This window comes from Amblyraja radiata, chromosome 17, assembly GCF_010909765.2.
Source record: "Amblyraja radiata isolate CabotCenter1 chromosome 17, sAmbRad1.1.pri, whole genome shotgun sequence".
NCBI lineage: Eukaryota > Metazoa > Chordata > Chondrichthyes > Rajiformes > Rajidae > Amblyraja > Amblyraja radiata.
This window is the reverse complement of record NC_045972.1, coordinates 22241393-22255555: the sequence shown is the minus strand read 5'-3', so window position 1 is coordinate 22255555 and position 14163 is coordinate 22241393.

Genomic DNA, 14163 nt, shown 5'->3' with positions numbered 1-14163 from the left:
CCGCTAGAATTCGTGTCCAATATATTTACCAAAAACAAAAAAGATGGTGGTTGTCGCATCATCATAGATCTGACAAAATTGAATACATTTGTACAATATATTCATTTTAAAATGGAAACCTTTGTTACTGCTAAACAATTGATTTCCAAAGGTTACTTCATGGCTTGCATCGATTTAAAAGATGCTTACTATTCAGTGCCTATACGAGGTGACCACAGATGTTTCTTAAAATTCAACTGGATGGGACAGCACTGACAGTATAGAGCGCTGCCAAATGGGTTAACATCAGCCCCCAGACTGTTCACTAAAATTGTGAAACCAGCCCTAGCGTTTCTACGGAAACGAAAACACATGGTCATGGCATATCTAGATGGCATACTTATTGCGGGCAAAACTTTGGAATTGGCCAAACAAACTGTAACAGCCACAAAACAGTTATTTGAAAAACTGGGGTTTATTATCCATCCAGTTAAATCTAAATTAACGCCTTCCACTACAATGGACTATTTGGGGTTCACCATTGACTCAGTTCACATGTCGGTGACTTTGCCAAAGGGAAAGGCTATAGACTTAATAGAGGCTTGCAATAACCTCATTGACATCAGTAAACCATCCATCAGATTGGTAGCAAATGTAATTGGCAAAATGGTGGCTGCCTTTTCCAGCCACACAATTTGGACCTTTACATTACCTAAATTTACAGAGAGCAAAAATACAAGCACTCAAAATCAATGCTGGTCATTTTGACAGACCAATGAAGCTACCAATCAAAGCTATAATGGAACTAAAATGGTGGATAGATAACATTTGGCTTTGTTTCAATCCAATCATTATCAGCAACCCTTCAATGGTGCTACAAACTGATGCCAGTGCACTTGGTTGGGGTGCCACCAATTCCATCTCCAGCTGTGGAGGTAGATGGACTGCTCAGGAGGCATCATTATTACTCACACTGGGCATAAACTACCTGGAAATGTTGGGTGCATTCTATGGCCTAAAGTCATATTGTATTGGGTCATATCACCAGCATGTTAGACTACAGATTGACAATACCACCGTGGTAGCATATATCAACCACATGGGTGAAAACAAATCGACATCATGTGACAATCTGGCTAATACAATTTGGCAGTGGTGTATCCAGAGAGATATTTGGATATCAGCTACTTACCTACCAGGTAAACTAAATTTAGTGGCAGACACCAGGTCATGCAAATTTAATGAAAACACCGAATGGATGTTGAATAAAAAAGTATTTGCTGATATTACAGCACGATATGGAACACCAGATATCGATCTATTCGCATCCAGGCTTAATCACCAGTTATCAAATTATGTTTCATGGGAACCAGACCCTGGGGCAGCGGCGACAGATGCATTTTCGCTGCATTGGGGGAAATTGTTTATTTATGCATTCCCTCCTTTCTGCCTCATCAGTCGGGTATTAAGGAAAATACAGCAGGACTCTGCGTCTGGTATTTTGGTAGTACCCGATTGGCCTACTCAACCATGGTTCCCAGTGATACTGAACATGGTATTAGAACCATGTATCACCATCCCGAATAGACCAGACTTGTTGGTTCATCCCGTAACAAGGGATGGCCACCCATGCCATAACTATTTGAATTTATTAATTTGTAGAGTTTAAAAATACCTCTACTACAGCTGGGACTGACGGACCGAACAGTGAACATGATTTCGGCGGCCCAAAGACAGTCCACCAAAAAACAGTATCTGGTCTATATCAGGAAGTGGGAGATGTATTGTCACAAAAACAGCATCACCTACAGAGATATGAACATCCCGTCTGTTCTGGAATACCTGGCAGGCCTCCATTATGATGAGGGGCTCAGTTAAAGTGCCATCAACTGCGCCAGAAGTGCCTTATCAACTTATCTATGGTAAGGAACAGAGCGTCACTCTGTTGGAACTCACCCACTGGTAACAAAGCTTATGAGGGGAATTTTTAATACCAATCCCCCAAGAACCCGGTACTCCCAAATATGGGATGTGAGTATTGTCCTGAAGATGCTCAGGACTTGGTCTCCAGCAACAGCTCTGTCCCTACATAGACTGACATTCAAAACAGTCATGCTAATGGCATTGGTCACGGCACAAAGGGTACAGTCATTACATAAATTAAGACTGGACAACATGACTTCTTCATCTGAAAATATTACGTTTCATATTTATGAATTAGTAAAGCAGAACAGACAGGGATCAGCGGGCCTCAATATAGAATTTAGGTCTTACCTAACAGATGATCGTCTCTGTATAGTAAGACATATGTCGTTATACATGGAGAAAACGAAAATCATCAGAGGCAATGTGAAGGCACTTTTAGTCAGCCATAAGCAACCACACAAAAGAGTGACGGTCCAGACCATCTCAAGATGGTTGAAACAGGTTCTAACACAGGCTGGGGTGGATACTAATATTTTTAAATCTCATTCCACCAGGGCTGCAGCTACATCGGCAGCTATGCAGTTGGATGTACCAATGGACCAAATCCTCAAGGCAGCAGGATGGTCAAGGGAAAAAACATTCCAACTATTTTATAATAAACCAGTCATGAAACCTGGAACGTTTGCAGAAACAATTTTAAGTTCTGTAATTTAATTTACCCCATAAATAGGGGTTATAATTTGTGTTAATAAATTTCATGGATTTTAATGTCGGATTCATGTCTAAATTATGTTGACACAATTCCTCCTACAGTCATTAAGGCAGATGTGATGCATGGACTCGTTTCCACGGCATGAAATCACAGAGCTTTGAAATCTTCACGTAGTCACTCACGTGACTCCGAAGTAAAATAGTAAGATTAAACGAGAACTTACCAGTTCGAAGTTTGATCATTATTTTATGAGGAGTACGTTGAGGGAATACGTGCTCTCCGCTCCCACCCATGATAATATACTCAACTGGTATTTCTTTCTCTAATCTTACTATGTTTAAGTCATTACAGTTATCTGTGATTTCACACCGCTGCTTTGAAGAATGACACGCATGCGTCCTGGCGGGGTTCTTCACGTATTCCCTCAACGTACTCCTCATAAAATAATGATCAAACTTCGAACTGGTAAGTTCTCGTTTAATCTTACTATTAAACAGTCTGAAGAAGGGTTTCAACCTGAAATGTCACCCACCAATGTTCTCCAGAGTTGTTGCTTGACCCGCTGATTTACTCCAGCACTTTGTGCCCATCTTCAGCGATTCCTTGGCTCTACATTAATCCCATTCTTTTTATTTTCCTGCCTCTTTCATTCCCCTACATTGGCCGATTATCCTACCAGTTTGCACTTCCTTGGGATATCGGAAGAAACTGGAGGAAATCCATGAGGCAACACAGGGAGGTAACGTGCAAACTGCACACAGACAGCATTCAAGGACAGCATTGAATCTGGGTCTCTGATATTACTAGCTGTGTCACTGTGCCACCCTAATTATTTGTTAGTGCTTTCAGGTATTTTTAATTAATTTTCCTCCATTTGTATTTTTAATTCATTTTAATATTTAGGTATATATATTTTTATTTTTAATGTAAATCGGTTCGCAATAACCAACCTGATCTCCCGGTGGCTCAGCATTTCAACACCCTCTCCTATTCCAAATCCGACCTTTCTGTCCTGGGCCTCCTCCTTGGCCAGAGTGAGGCCCACTGTAAATTGGAGAAGCAGCACCTCATATTTTACTTGGGTAGTTTACACCCCAGCGATATGAACATTGATTTCTCCAATTTCAGGCAGTCCCTGCTTTCTCCTTCTTTCCCCTCCCATTCCCAGCTCTCCCACAGCCCACTGTCTCCACCTCTTCCTTTCTTCTTCCCACCCCCCCACATCAGTCTGAAGAAGGGTCTCGACTCGAAACGTCGCCTATTTCTTTCGCTCCATAGATGCTGCCTCACCCGCTGAGTTTCTGCAGCATTTTTGTCTACCTTATACTTTTTAAATGTGTCTTTTATTTAATCATTTAAAAACATATGGAAATAAAAGCATTTAAATATATTTAAAGTGTTAAGTATATCGGGGCCAGCCCACAGTCCAGACTCGCTGCATGCATTTTCTGCCATCACACTGTTCTTTTTTTTCTGGATGAAAATAGCCAAACTAGCTAATGCCCCTGTCCCACTTAGGAAACCTGAACGGAAACCTCTGGAGACTTTGCGCCCCACCCAAGGTTTCCGTGCGGTTCCCAGAGGTTCCTGGAGGTTTTTGTCAGTCTCCCTACCTGCTTCCACTACCTGCAAACTCTGGCAACCACCTGCAACCTCTGGGAACCGAATGGAAACCTTGGGTGGGGCGCAAAGTCTCCAGAGGTTTCCATTCAGGTTTCCTAAGTGGGACAGGGGCTTAACCTTCCACATTTGAGATGACACAGAACCCTAAGACCTATCTCTCAAAATATTAATATCAGTGTATTATTGGCACAGTGGCACATCAGTAGAAGGGCAGCACAATGCCACAGCGGTAGAGTTGCTGCCTTACAGCACCAGAGACCCAGGATCGATCCTGACTACGGGTGTTGTCTGTACAGAGTTTGTATGTTCTTCCTGTGACCACGTAGGTTTTCGTCAGTTGCTCCGGTTTTCTCCCACATTCCAAAGACGTACAGGTTTGCAGGTTAGAAACAAAGAACTGCAGATGCTGGTTCATACCCAAAGATAACCACAAAGTGCTGGAGTAACTCATCAGGTCAGCGCAGCATCTCTGAAGAAAAAGGATGGGTGACGTTTCAGGTTTAGACCCTTCTTCAGATTTGCTTTGGTAAAATTGTAAAATTATCCCTAGGTTTAGGATAGTGTTGGTGTACTGGTTCTAGTGTTCTAGATACTGGTCGACACTGACTCAGTGGGCCAAAGGGCCTATTTCCACGCTGTAACTTTAAAGTCTAAAGTCTGAAGTAAAATGTACCGAGATACAGTGAAAAGCTTTGTTTGCCTGCTATTCCGTCCAATTATACTAAACTCAAGTCCAAACAGGCTGACTGCCTTTTACAGCTTGTTGGCTGCATGACGTTTAACACTTTAAAAAAAATTAAAATCCTTTAATTTCCATATTTTTAAATGCTTAAAAAAAATATCAATTTAAAGACGGTTAAAATAAACATAAATATTAAACTCTTGGTGTGGTGAATGGTCCGATGAAGAGTTAGGACCTGTAATGTCACCTATCCACATCCTCCAGAGATGCCGCCTAACTTGCTGAATTGCTCCAGCACTTTGTGTTTCTTTTTGTAAACCAGCATCTGCAGTTCCTACAGATGGAGGTGATGTCTGCAATGGCCATTTATGTCCAGCTGCAACTTGGATTTTGAAAATGCCACCAAAACTTGGCTACTTATGGTCTCAGTGTGCTGTGTCTATACCAGGGGTTCCCAACTTTTTTCATCCCGTTTTACCCCTGGCAGCTTTAATAGCACATAACAATGTTATTTCACTTATTTATGAACGACTAATGATGAACCGATGACCAGAACCAAACAGTCAGTCAATGAGAAAAAATATCCAGAATCAACAAATTTACCCCATGGGTAGGCAAAATGTACCCTCTGGAGGTAAATTTACCCCAGGATGGGAAGCCTTGTTCTGTACACTTTGTACTTAATCTAGGATTGTGTTTACGTATAGCAATAATTTACTGAACTGTATGCAGAAAATAATTTCACTGTACCTCGGTACATCGGTGAGACTAAACGTAGTCTTGCCGATCGTATTGCTGAACACCTTCACTCAGTCCGCCTGGGCCAACGTGATCTCCCGATCGCCAAATATTTGAACTCACCTTCCCATTCCCATACTTACATTTCTGTCCTGGGCCTCCTCCATTGTCAGAGTGAAGCCAAATGCGAATTGGAGGAACAGCCCCTCAATTTTTGCTTGGGTATCTTACAACGTATGAGAATTGATTTCTCTAACTTAAGTATCCCTTGCTTTCTCTCTTTCTTCGTCCCTCCCTCACTCTAATCATTGTACTAGTTTTACTGACGTCCTGGTGACTTTCATTGACTGTATAGCACCTGGTTAGCACCTAGCTCACAGCCAACAATGGACGGCTTCCTTGACCATCATTCATTTTTTGCATATCTTTCATTCATTTGTTCTATAACTCTCTATATCATCGACTATATCTCTCATTTCACTTTCCCCCGACTGAGAGTCGGGGGAAAGTGAAATGAGAGATACTAGGTGAGACTGAAGAAAGGTCTCGACCCGAAACATCACCTATTCCTTTTCTCCGGAGATACTGTCAGAACTGTTGAGTTACTCCAGATTTTTGAGTCATGGGCTCAAGCAGCACAAGTACTAGAGTCATAGTGTCATGGAGACATACAGCATGGAAACAGGCCCTTCAACCCAACTTGTCCATGCTGACCAGGGTGCCCCATCAAGGCTAATCCTAACTGCCCGTGTTTGACCCATATCCCTCTTAACGCTTACTTTCTGTGTACCTGTCCAAATGTTTTTAAATGTTTTTATCGTACCTGCCTCAACTACCTCCCCTGGCAGCTCAATCCATATACCGGGCACCCACCATCTTTCTATGGATATATTGCCCGTTAGGTTCCTATAAAAGTTTACCCCCAGGTTATGTTCAGTCTTTCTTCGGACTGGATAGCATGCAACAAAATATTTTCACTGTACCTTGGTACACGTGACAATAAACTAAACTGAACTTCCAGCTTCCTATTAAAAGTTTCCCCTTGGCTTCCTATTAAATATTTCCACTTCCACCTTAAACATATGTCGTCTGGTTCTTGATTCACCTACTCTGGGTAAAAAACTCTGTGCATACACCCTAGCAATTTCCCTCATGATTTTAGACACCTCTATAAGATCACCCCTTACCCTCCAGCACTGTAGGGAATAAAGTCCCTAGCTTGCCCAACTTCTCCCTGAAGCTGGGGCCCTATAGTACTGCCAACATACTTGTAGGACAATGGAATGGGAGGGGAATGTATATAGCTCCACAATAGAAACCAGGGAGGAAATTTAACAGTGTGTAGGAAGGAACTGCAGATGCTGGTTTACACTAGAGATAGACACAAAATGCTGGAGTAATTCAACGGGTCATGAGGCATCTCTGGAGACAGGGGCAGAAATCGCTATCAAAACATGGGGGGAACACAATTTCTTGGCGGCCGTGCACGCACCTGCGCACACCCACACACACACATGCACGTGCATGCGCACACAGGCGAGGCTTCAGCCGTGGGCCCTGTGGACGGTAACATCGGAAGCTGACCTGGTTGGTGACCGACTCTGAACTCCAGCAACAGCAGCTTCATCCGCCCCGAATTGTGAGGCTTGAATCGGCCCATTCGCAGGGCCTTTCATCGCCCAGCGGGGGCTTCAACATCGGGAGCCTCGATTGCCTCGATGCAGCAATTTGATTTTAAGCCACGCCGGGCGATGAAAGGCCCCGCGAACGGGTTGATTCAGCCCTTAGAAAGCGTCTGATAAAGTCCAGATTACAAAACATGAGGGGGATTGTCCCCAACCTCTCAAAGCATGGGTGGGAACGTGTGTCCCCCGTCCCCCCCATTCCTCCCCCAGGATTTCCATCCATGTCGGGAGAAATGAAATAGATGACGTTTTGCATCAAAACACCTGTTCAGACACTGAAATTTAAGAGACTATGTGGCTGCAGTCAAACCAAAAAGTTTTATTTAAGGCAACCTAATGAATCTTTTCTGTAGGAACATGGAGGCAAAATGCGATGTGATAAGTTTATTGCAACTGTCTTGATGGCTTCATATCTCTGAGGGTGTAGTCACATTTTGTGATAAGTTTCAGTGTAAATATAGTGATTGCAGTGATGGTACTGATACAAATCTACCACGTTATCATTGAACGTTTTCAAGAGGGCATCCAGAAATCATTAGAAAAGACTTATGCCTGTCTGAAGTCACTTGGGGGAATGGTACTCAAAAATCATGATGGATAACATCTGGAGATCCAAACAAGTTACGCCTTCCTCTCGTTGATACAAACATCTCAGCCAATGTTTAAAGGTTCCCAAAAGATATATTGTCTAACCCGAGGGATGGCTTTATGTCTTAATTATTTACACTGGACACTTGAACAAACTGTGCCAAACAAAACAGCTTCACCAGGAATGTCCTCAGATATGTGGATTGGTGGCACATTGCCTGAATATACAGAAAATAATCTGAAGGACCAACAATAAAATCTTGGCATGTCAAGTATTTATTCATAAGAAACTGGAGCGAGAAAGTATAGTTCTTTCACTTTTTAGAAGAACTAGTGGTGATCGCAATAAAACATGTGTAACTCGGAGAGGACTTTTCCTCTGGTGGGCGAATCCTGGAGCCAATGGAGGTTACAGCGTGCTGGAGTAACTCACCAAGTCAGGCAGAATCTCTGGAGAACATGGATAGGTAACGATTTGGGTCGGACTCTTTCTCAGACTGATTGTGGTGTGGGGCGGGGGGTGGGGAAGAAGGAAGCGGGGAGAGAGAAGAGGCAGGACAAAGTATGGCAGGTAATAGATGAACACATGCAGGGGTGTTGGGAGGGGGGGGGGGGGGTGATAGGCAGATGGTTGGAACAATGGCCAGAAGACCAGAGATTGAAACAGATGGAATGTAGAGTTGCGAATTGTGAAGCCAGACAATGGAATTTGAGTGGAGGGGGGAAGGGGAGAGGATAAATAGGTGCAAGCCAGATGCGACACAGGGATACAGAGGAGGGGAGAAGAAAGGGGAGGTAGTGTGAGTGGGAAAGGGGAGGGGGAGGAGGAGAATTAATGGGCTCAGTTTCTGAATAAGGAGCTCCCTATTTTCCACAAAGTCATAAAACTGAATAACAGAAATGGACCATTTAGCCCTTCAAGTCCATGCCAGACTTTTTATCCATCTACTTTAAATCTATTTACCCACATTAAATCCATATCCTTCTAAGCTTTGCCTCTTCAAGTGCCTGTCAATGCAGAGATTGTATTTAATTCCTAATTCCACCATTTATTCTGGCAGCAAATTCCAGATGTCAGTCATTATCTTCCCCTTCAAAGCGCAGGTCCGAAGAAGTGTCCCGAACTGAAACATCTCCTACCCATGTTCTCCAGAAATGCTGCCTGACCCATTGAGTTACTCGAGCACTTTGTGTCCTTCCCCCTCAAACCTCTTAAGAAGTTCATCTTCTCACCTTGAATCTATGCCCCCTTGGTTTTGAAACCAGAACTCTGGCACATTCCAGTTTCTTTTTACTCCACCCTCTCTAAGAGCTTGATATTCTTCCTATTGTCCTTGTTGGTGCCTATTGTTTAACCATATTCATCCCAGCTATAAATACCTCCATTAACCCGAGCTTTGAAGAAATAGATAGACAAATGAAGAAAGAACAATGACCTTGCAAAGGGAGTGACATTGGCGGTGTGCTGAAATGCCCTCTCCCATCAGACAAGAGGTACAGAAGTGTGAAAACACCTACTTCCAGATTCAGAGACAGTTTCTTCCCAGCTGTTATCAGGCAACTGAACCGTCTTATCACCAAAGGTAAACAAAAATGCTGGAGAAACTCAGCGGGTGAGGCAGCATCTAGGCAACGTTTTGGGTCGAAACCCTTCTTTAGGCCCGAAACGTTGCCTATTTCCTTCGCTCCATAGATGCTGCCTCACCCGCTGAGTTTCTCCAGCACTTTTGTCTACTTTCGTTTTTCCAGCATCTGCAGTTCCTTCTTAAATGTCTTATCACCAACTATAGAGCAGTCTTGAACTCTCATTTTCCCTGTTGAAAACGTTAGAACTATCTTTAGTCAGACTTTACTGGACTTTATCTTGCACTAAATGTTATATTCTTTATGCTTTACCAGCTGACAGGATAGCATGCAACAAAAATATTTCACTGTACCTCAGCACACGCGACAATAAACTAAACCAAACTAATTAAAAGAAGATAGGCACAAATGCTGGACTAACTCAGCGGGTTAGGCAGCATCTCTGGAGAAAAAGAACAGGTGGTGTTTCGGGATGGAATCCTTCTTTAGGCTAAACTAATTTCCTTGTTTTCATTTTCTATGTCACTGTTAATAAATCCAAAGTTCCTCACACTTTTCAATTTGCCCTTCTATCCTTGAGCACTAATAGACATGCAGTTCCTGTGCTCTCTTTCCATGCACCCTCTTTAATGATTTAGTTTAGAGTAAATTGCTTCCCTTCATTCATCCAGCAGAATGTACCACCATAATTTGGCAAGACTTGGGCGTCAAAAAGAAAACCCAGAATGAGAAATGTCTATCTTCTTTCCATTACAGGTGCCTTTTTAATCCAATAGCATGAACGTTGAAACACAAAGAAGTGATACCTGAGCATATTTGTGGTTTGGTCTGACCACTGTCTTTTGTCATCTACTTTCTCACAATATAATCCAGGCAGCAACCAGGTCATTGAGAGGTAACTGAGAAAGCAACTGCATACTTTTAGTTCATTAGATATTCTCACACAAAGCATTGTTTGAAGGTTTCACTTGTGGTTTAGGGTAAAATCACCAAGGGGAGGGGAATTCCCCCAATAATCTTCTTGTTTGAAGGACAAATGGTGTGGGACCTAAATGAACCGCTCTGAAAGAAGACCAGTAATTATGTAATGCATTTTCCATTATTTTTAGGACGTTCAATACCTCCTTAAGGTACTGAAGCTTGAAAGATCACACGCCAGACTTAAGAACAGCTTCTTCCCCTCTGTTATCAGGCATCTGAATGATCCTTCCATAGGCTAAGGTACTGGCCAATTCTCCTCTACCCCATTGTGGACACCCTTAAATACCATGGACAACACACATCTATCCACCTGGGGCAACATGACAGTGTAATAGGTAGAGCCAGTTCAATTTTGACCTCTGATGCTGTCTGTATAGACTTCGCACATTCTCACTGTGACTGCAGATTCCACACTAATTTCCTTTTAAACTCCAGATGTTCATGTCAGGAACATATTATAGGAAAGATGTTGTCAAGCTGGAAAGGGTACAGAGAAGCTTTACAAGGATGTTGCCAGGACTCGAGGGCCTGAACTATAGGGAGAGGTTGGGCAGGCTAGGCCTCTATTCCTTGGAGCGCAAGAGGCTGAGAGGTGATCTTATAGAGGTATACCAAACTTATGGGAGGAATAGATCGGCTAGACGCACAGAGTCTTTTGGGCAGAGTGGGAGAATCGAGAACCAGAAGACATAGGTTTAAGGTGACGGGGGGAGATTTAATGGGAACCAGAGGAGCAACTTTTTCACACAAAGGGTGGTGGTTGTGTGGATTGAGCTGCCAGAGGAGGTGGTTGAGGCAGGTACTATAGCAATGTTTAAGAAACATTCAGGCAGGTACATGGATAGGACAGGTTTAGAGGGATATGGGCCAAATGCAGGCAGGTGGAACTAGTGTTGGGACATGTTAGCCGGTGTGGGAGAATTGGACCGAAGGACCCATTTCCACACAGTAAGACTATGACTCTATGACATTATAACTTGATTGGCTGCTGTAAGTTTCCACAAGTGTGTTGGTGAGGTGTAGAATTTTGGGGAATCTGTTTCCATGCTGTACGACTAAAAGGGGTCTCATTTTTTAAAACTAACAGCTGACACCTCAATTGCCATTTCCAGAGGAGAGTTACAATTTTTTACCATTCTTTGCGGGTATAGGTGTTTCTTAACATCACTTCCGAAACATCACGTTCTAATTATTAGTCTATTATCTCCAATTGCTGGCTCACCAAATAACAGGGGCAATTTATCTCTATTAGTTTCCCTTTTTATCTTGAAAACTTTCTTTACCTCTCCCCTCCGACTTTCTAATCATATGCAATACAACCTTATTATGTATAATTGCTGCCTAAATTGGATAATTACCTGCAGGAGAAACAATTACTAGGAGATAGGATGGAACGGGTGAATGGGATTAATTGGACACCTTAAATAAAAATAAAGGCCCAGATTAAGAGCAATGGATAGAAAGGAGTATTTTTGTGTAGTATTATTTGCAGTTGGAAATAGAAATGTTTTTCTTTGGCTGAGAGCCTGCTGTTATAAACATGATGCTTAGGCAAAGAGGGGATATTTTGGTCACCTTGTTACAGGAAAGGTGTTGTTAAACTGGGAAAGGTATAGAGAAGATATATGAGGATGCTGCCAGGACTTGAAAGCCTGAGATATAGGGAGAGTTTGGGCAGGGTAGGACTTTTTATTCCTTGAAGGAGAATGAGGGGGTGATCTTCTACAGATGTACAAGTTCGTGAGAGGAATAGATTGGGTTTTTTGCCCAGTGTAGGGGAATTGAGAACCGAAGGACATAGGTTTTAAGTGAGAGGGGAAAGATTGAATAGGAAACTGAGAGTTGCCTGTACAAGAGACATTTGGACAGGTATATGGATAGGATAGGTTTAGAGGGTTATGGGCCAAGCGTGGGCAGGTGCAACACGTGTACATGGGGCAGGTTGGTCGGTGTGGGCAAGTTGGGTCGAACGGCCTGTTTCCATGCTGTATGACTCTATATGCATGTTGCCTGAGGAACTATCTTCCAGTGTAGTATTCTAAGGAGAGATAAGAGTTCATGGGCTAGGGCTAGGGAAGGGGTGGGGGGTTGGGAGGAGAGATAAGCCTTATGTGCTGCGTGGAGTTTCTCTAAGGGCTGTTTTAGATTATCAAACCTGTGGTTTGGAGGTCACAATGGTTAAAACTGATTACAGCTTGAGGGCAGGGAGTACAAGGGCAATTATCACCAGCCACGTCTGCCATTGCCGCATCAAATGGAGCAAAGAAACAGAATAGAAGTGCATATCAAATGAGAACAGAATGTATCATAAATTTTAAAAGATACCAGTAACTCACACAGCAATTGCAAAACTGTAATCTAATCTCGGGGCCAGTATTGCAGCTCAAAAGCATTCGAACCCTGCTCCTTATGACATTATCTACAACCCCTTCATTGAATTACAGTCTATGTTTGAGTCCCAGGTAGCCAGTGTTGTATACTTCATTATCTGTGCCCCAATATAACTCAGTCCCAGGTATTCATTATTTTCATAAACTTTGTTACAGTTCACATAACTGACAGCCTCTGAACTTAGCCTCCTGTTCCATGGTATATCAGACCTGGCTGCACCATTGGCTAAAGCACTCCTTTAAGGGGCTGTCCCACTTGGGCGACCTAACTGGCGAGTTTAGAAGAGTTTGGGAGAGTTCGGAAAAATGTCATGTTGAAGACCTCCTTTGACCTCCTTCGACTATGTTGAAGACTAGCTTCGACTAACTACGACTAGCTACGACTAACTTCGGGAAAATTGGACACCGAATAGTGGAGAGTGAAGACGACCTCCTTCGATCTCCTTCGACCTCCCTTCGACCACCCTTTGACTATGATGAAGACTATCTACGACTACCTACGACTACCCTTGATTACCTACAACTAACATGCTGACCTACTACGACCTACTACGATCTACTACGACTAAACCTACGAGTAAAAAATATATAGATTTTTTCCATGGCGACCTCTTTTTACTCGCGGGCATTTTTCAACATATTGAAAAATATGCCGCGACCTAGCTGAGGCCTCGAGTACACGGGGACTACTCTCGAGCATGAAGGAGAGTTACAAAGACCTCCTACGACCTCGTGTCGACCATGCTGTGAGTTGAGTCGAGGGTAAACTCGCCAGAACTCGCGGATTAGGTCGCCCAAGTGGAACAGCCCCTTTAGTTGTTAAATTTAGGTATACAGCGTGGAAACATGCCCTTCAGCACACTGAGTCTGTGCTAACTAGCGATCCCCATACATTAACACTATCTTACACACTAGGGACAATTTGCAATCAAAGCCAATTAACCTCCAAACCTGTACATCTTTGGAATGCAGGAGGAAGCCGTAGCACCCAGAGAAAACCCACATGGTCACAGGGAGAATGTACAAGGTTCGTACAGACAACACCTGTATTCAGGATCAAATGGGGTCTCTTGCGCTGTGAGGCAACATTTTTACCGCTAACCACAAAGCCAATGAAAGGTTCATTGGGACGGGTGAAAAAAGCTTGGTCAAAACAGTGGATTAAAATAAAGTGGAACAGGTAGAGAGTTAGAAGCTTTAGGAAGGAATTCCAGAGATGGTGTTTTAGTATTAGTTTAATTTTTAGTTGTAGTTTTAGAGATACAGCGTGAAAAC